The sequence below is a fragment of the Leucoraja erinacea genome, unplaced genomic scaffold (genome assembly GCF_028641065.1).
Source record: "Leucoraja erinacea ecotype New England unplaced genomic scaffold, Leri_hhj_1 Leri_702S, whole genome shotgun sequence".
Taxonomy (NCBI): Eukaryota; Metazoa; Chordata; class Chondrichthyes; order Rajiformes; family Rajidae; genus Leucoraja; species Leucoraja erinaceus.
The window spans coordinates 20,000-24,890 of NW_026576622.1; the positions used below are offsets into that span (position 1 = coordinate 20,000).

The 4,891-nt window shown below is 44.7% G+C and overlaps 1 non-coding gene across 1 annotated transcript; it reads right to left on the minus strand.

Annotated features, from left to right (window-relative positions):
• Positions 1-3,087: 3,087 nt before the first annotated feature.
• On the minus strand, positions 3,088-3,169 carry trnas-aga (transfer RNA serine (anticodon AGA)). Its single transcript has one exon. It is a non-coding gene; the product is annotated as a tRNA-Ser (tRNA).
• Between the last annotated feature and the right edge of the window lie 1,722 nt (positions 3,170-4,891).

Consider the following 4,891-nt stretch of genomic DNA (forward strand, 5'->3'; position numbering starts at 1 on the left):
CTCAGTTGAACGTTGAATATCAGGGTCACGAGGGCAATAATCCACGGAATATGCCAGATCCGCGATTCAGATCTTTACCTCTGACAACTTTTGTGGGGCAGAATTCACCTTTACCAAATGATCTGGTTACACGTGAATTGGGGGATACGTATACTTTGAGTGAGCTCGGTAGTGCTATTCGGGAGGGATTCAATTAGTTGGAACGGGTGGTGGAAACCAGCGTGGAGGATGCGCAAATGGAAGAAATGTTGGGAAATTGGAGGATATTACCGGTAACTATAAACGGAAGGAATACAAGGATATTTTTCAGGATGTTGTGAAACCGGATGGATGATGCGTGTTTATTTCAGCGCAAAATTTCGCGTGCATAGCAGAGCCTGTATCTGAATCCAATCGAAATATGAAATGCTGCTGCCCCCATTTACGGTGGTCCTCACTGGCCATGGAGGAGGCCGAGGACAGAAGGGTCGGATTCTGAATGGGAGGGGGAATTTGAAGAGCTAACCCAGCGGGAGATCAGCTTGGTTATTGCGAACCGAGCGGAGGTGTTCGGCGAAGCGATCGCCAAACCTACGATGTAGATGTAGAGCAGCTGACATCTAGAGAAGCGGATAACCATATAACCATATAACAATTACAGCACGGAAACAGGCCCTCGGCCCTACAAGTCCGTGCCGAAAAACTTTTTTTCCCCCTTAGTCCCACCTGCCTGCACTCATACCATAACCCTCAATTCCCTTCTCATCCATATGCCTATCCAATTTATTTTTAAATGATACCAATGAACCTGCCTCCACCACTTCCACTGGAAGCTCATTCCACACCGCTACCACTCTCTGAGTAAAGAAGTTCCCCCTCATATTACCCCTAAACTTCTGTCCCTTAATTCTGAAGTCGTCCTCTTGTTTGAATCTTCCCTATTCTCAAAGGGAAAAGCTTGTCCACATCAACTCTGTCTACCCCTCTCATCATTTTAAAGACCTCCATCAAGTCCCCCCCTTAACCTTCTGCGCTCCAGAGTATAAAGACCTAACTTATTCAACCTATCTCTGTAACTTAGTTGTTGAAACCCAGGCAACATTCTAGTAAATCTCCTCTGTACTCTCTCTATTTTGTTGACATCCTTCCTATAATTGGGCGACCAAAATTGTACACCATACTCCAGATTTGGTCTCACCAATGCCTTGTACAATTTTAACATTACATCCCAGCTTCTATACTCAAAGCTCTGATTTATAAAGGCTAGCATACCAAAAGCTTTCTTTACCACCCTATCTATATGAGATTCCACCTTCAAGGAACTATGCACGGTTATACCCAGATCCCTCTGTTCAACTGTATTCTTCAATTCTCTACCATTTACCATGTACGTCCTATTTTGATTTGTACTGCCAAGGTGTAGCACCTCGCATTTATCAGCATTAAACTCCATCTGCCATCTTTCAGCCCATTTTTCCAAATGGCCTAAATCACTCTGTAGACTTTGGAAATCCTCTTCATTATCTTGGTATTATCTGCATACTTACTAATCCAATTTACCACACCTTCATCCAGATCATTGATGTGCATGACAAACAACAAAGGACGCAACACAGATCCCTGAGGCACTCCACTAGTCACCTGCCTCCAACCCGATAAACAGCCATCCACCATTACCCTCTGGCTTCTCCCATTCAGCCACTGTTGAATCCATCTTGCTATTCCTGCATTTATACCCAACAGTTGAACCTTCTTAACCAACCTTCCATGAGGAACCTTGTCAAAGGCCTTACTAAAGTCCATATAGACAACATCCACTGCTTTACCCTCGTCAATTCCCCTAGTAACCTCTTCAAAAAATTCAAGAAGATTAGTCAAACATGACCTTCCAGGCACAAATCCATGTTGACTGTTCCTAATCAGACCCTGTTTATCTAGATGCTTATATATATTATCTCTAAGTATCTTTTCAATTAATTTGCCCACCACTGAAGTCAAACTAACAGGTCTATAATTGCTAGGTTTACTCTTAGAAATTGATGAGGTTGGTGGCGGTGCAGGTGAACCTCTGCCGCACATGGAAAGACTGCTTGTGTCCTTGAAAGCGGTAAAGCGATAGTGTAGCATTTCTTTCCAGGTGACCTTTCTGTCCTGGGACTCCTCAACTATCAAAGTGAGGTTACAAGCAAAATGACGGAACACCGTCCCATATTCAGAGACGGCAGCTTACAAACCTAACGGCCTGAACAATTATTTTTCCAATTTTAAGCACCCAACAGCCTTCCTGTTCTCTTCCCAACAGGAACTACTCCCTCATTTTCTCCCCAAGAAACCCAATTTCCTTCCCTTCCTCACCCCCTGTCCTACTCCCTACCCTAACACATGGCTGACTTCGCACCGGCTCCTCTGCTACGACTTCACCTCCACTTGTATAGTGTATAATATACAGTGTTCATAATTCGCAAATTGTCAATCCCCATGCTTTGGGGATCTGCAGCTGGGACTGGAAACCGTGGGCTGTTCCGTACATTATTTAATGACCGGGATCGATTGTGCTTACGTTCGCGGATTTCTAAACTGTGTAATAAATGTATTCATTCTAACTGCTACGAGTAGACAGTAAAGACACCACTAAACCATTGGACCATTGCAATCATTATAATCGTTTCGTGAACGGGATTGCACGCAACAACATACGTTTCACTGTTCATTGATACACTTGTCAAAAAACAACTAATCTAAAGTAATCTAAAGTAGATGGTCTCCACATCGCATTCCAACGTCCACTGTGACCTGTCACACAATACGTTATAATCATTCATCCACCCGACTTCAAAATATTCATTGAAATTCAAATGTTAGTCATCCAATATTCGCTTCCTCGTGGGCGTTGGATTACATGAGGAACAATGTACCTGTGACAGATGTTCCAAGGATTCGGACAAGAGTCAACAATGAAATTGTATGAAGTTAATTCGACCCAGTGTGCAGCCTGGAACCACAGGAGATACATTAGGTAAATTAGGTGTTTACTCTGGGAGCAGAGAACCAGGGGCCCATCAAAAGTTACACGTACACGATGGTAATTTCGAGCGGATTTGCTGGTCACGTAGTCGGCAGGATTCGAACCTGCGCGGGGAAACCCCAATGGATTTCTAGTCCATCGCCTTAACCACTCGGCCACGACTACTGCGGTCTCAACAATTCGGCTCCAATAAGGAAATGTTTGACGACAATCGATTAGTGTATCTTGCAACGGACAGGGACGACACTGATCCCGGAATCAGAGAAACGAGACTGTTCCTGAATTATAGTTTGAAATGTCACAATGTCAGGCATGGTCGTGTCATGAGGGAGAAGCAGAGTTAAAGATGAGTTCGATGTGGTTTCACCCTGAATTCCGTGTGGGCAGTTGGATGGGTGGACTCTTAATCATTGCGGGACAACGTTTGTCTATCCCATCACACCAGCAGCACAGACAACTTGTTACTCTCAAGCACTGAATATGTGTATCAGCATCAGAGGCAGCAGTTTTTTATGCCGCCCAGCTGCCCAAGACTCCAGGCTGCCGTATTCGGCCGCTGCGCACGGTGTGGTGCTGTCAATGATGGTACCAGGGCGCTCACACTAAACCCCCGGCAGCACTATTGTTGTACATTAACGTAGAGGATGAATTCTCCCCTATATTCAGTATTGATGTGGGGGTTCAGTATTGATGTGCATAGAGAACTGGCTGGCAAACAGCAAGCAAAGAGTAGGAGTAAACGGGTCCTTTTCACAATGGCAGGCAGTGACTAGTGGAGTACGGCAAGGCTCAGTGCTGGGACCCCAGCTATTTACAATATATATTAATGATCTGGATGAGGGAATTGAAAGCAATATCTCCAAGTTTCCGGATGACACTAAGCTGGGGGGCAGTGTTGCCATTTTGGTGGCAAAAACGGGAAAGCAGACTATTATCTAAATGGTGGCCGATTGGGAAAGGGGGAGATGCATATGTGTCACGTAGAGAGAAAATTGTGTCACGTAGAGAGGAAATTAAAGAATGCCGTTTTCTTTGGAGCTGCTACTACGCGATTTCTAGGTGTACAGCCACAGAACAAAGTGCATATGGCAATAGGTTTACAAACAAAGGGAGGGCGAGTGTTTAACCTTTGGGAATGTCTACCATATTGGCAAAGCCATTGAATGCAAAAATCAAAATTGCAATTTTAGGTATCAGCTTTCAACAAAGTCAAATAGAATATGCACGATTCACATTCGAGTACTCACGGGGAATGCATCCTGGCCAGTCAGTGTCAGTTACATATAGAATACATTTACATCAGCATCCACATGGTCCTTTAACCCAGCGCCGTTTTCTCTTTAATCGGGAGTGACATTTCGTTCATCCACATGGATTTGTGTACCTCACACTAGCTTCGCTCACACACTTTGTTCAACACCAAGGGATCTTTGCATTTCCTTCTCTCCTTATACGACTGAATGTCACAATGGCTGTGGTTTTAATGCTATGTCTGCCATTTACAACTTTGCACACTTCTATCAGATCTCCTTGCACACATCGGCGTTCCAGAGAAAACAATAGAACGGCAAGACCCTGCAGGCCAACAGCTTAGCTGACGAAAGGCAGAAGCAGTAGTAGACATGGTGGTAAATAAGGCATTTGGTATTTTTGCCTTCCTTGCTAAAGGCATTGAATACAATTGTCGTGAAGAGCTGATGCACCTCTATTGGATTTCGCAGCCCTCTTACTCCATCAATCTGGTTCACTTCTATCCCCTAGGTCACTCTATGACCCTTACTTCCAGCCTTCTTACTCCCCGAAGCTGGCTGCCTCCAATCATCTTACTCTACAACGATGGCTCCCTCCCAGCCGCCACACATGTATGTGCAGTTTGCACCCAAGCCC